The sequence below is a fragment of the Mesocricetus auratus genome, unplaced genomic scaffold (genome assembly GCF_017639785.1).
Source record: "Mesocricetus auratus isolate SY011 unplaced genomic scaffold, BCM_Maur_2.0 Super-Scaffold_6730, whole genome shotgun sequence".
In the NCBI taxonomy this organism is placed as follows: domain Eukaryota; kingdom Metazoa; phylum Chordata; class Mammalia; order Rodentia; family Cricetidae; genus Mesocricetus; species Mesocricetus auratus.
In genome coordinates, this window is record NW_024429184.1 from 70858147 (window position 1) to 70859205 (window position 1059).

Here is a 1059-nt window from a genome sequence, read left to right on the forward strand (position 1 = left end):
ACTTTATAGGGAGGAAAACAAAAGGAATATAGAGGAGGTTAGTAGAAATATTTAAATTGTAATGCAGATGCAATAAGATCCAGGACTATTTTGGAAGCTGAAATGACCCTTCTTAGACATCCTGCATTGAGAGAAATGACTGCAGTTTACAATGAAGAGTCTATCTGTGTCAGGAAGCTACCTTCAGACTTGAAAAGTCCCCGAGGATGGAACAGACATACTATCAAGGAAAAAAATCTGCTTGCAAGTCGTCACGGCGGGGTATTGGGAAAAGTTTTCAATTAGCAATAATCGCGCCTCGGATAAACCTCATTGGCTACGATACTGCCACTGCTCAAAGCTTGATGTCTATAACCATCCGGGAGGCTTCATCCTGTGATTGATGGAAGTAGAGGCAAACACACAATCACTGAACTGAACCCAAGGAACCCAGTGACAGAGAGAGAGGAGTGGTGAGCAAATTGGCAAAGAATGGGCTGGCAAAACCAGCAAAGACAGCTGATCTGAACAGGGGAGAGCTCTTGGTCCCCAGAGCGACAGTGGGGAGGCCAGCATGGGACTGATCTGGACCCCCCCAAATGTGAGTGTCAGCGAGAAGGCCTGGGCAACCTATGGGGCCCTGAGCTGTGGATCAGTGTTTATCCCTGGAATACAAACAGTCATCGTGTGCCTATAGCACAAAGAGGGATGCTCTGTCAGCCTGGACTCTTAGGGGAGTGCCTGGACCCTACCCAGAGTGAAATGACAGACTCTAGATATCCCCTATGTGGAAGGATTTGGCAATAAGGTGGGAGGGTGGGGGGGAAAGGGGAGTGCGGGAGGAGGGGAGGGAGAGGGAACTGGGATTGACATGTAAAACAAGCTATTTAAAATTAAAAAAAAACTATATGTGCCTCTAAAAAGCTTAGTAAAAGCTTGCCTAGCATGTTCAAAGTTTAACTCCCAGAACTGCTAAAGATATACTAAAAACTTTCAGCACTTTTTATTATTTCTTCATTTGAGAAGAATTCTTAGCATTGTTTTAGCTTTACTTTAAAGGTATCAGTGTTTGCTTTTCTT

The 1059-nt window shown here is 44.6% G+C and overlaps 1 pseudogene; it reads right to left on the minus strand.

Moving 5' to 3' along the window:
- Positions 1–218: 218 nt before the first annotated feature.
- On the minus strand, positions 219–342 carry LOC121139091 (annotated as a pseudogene).
- Positions 343–1059: the final 717 nt, after the last annotated feature.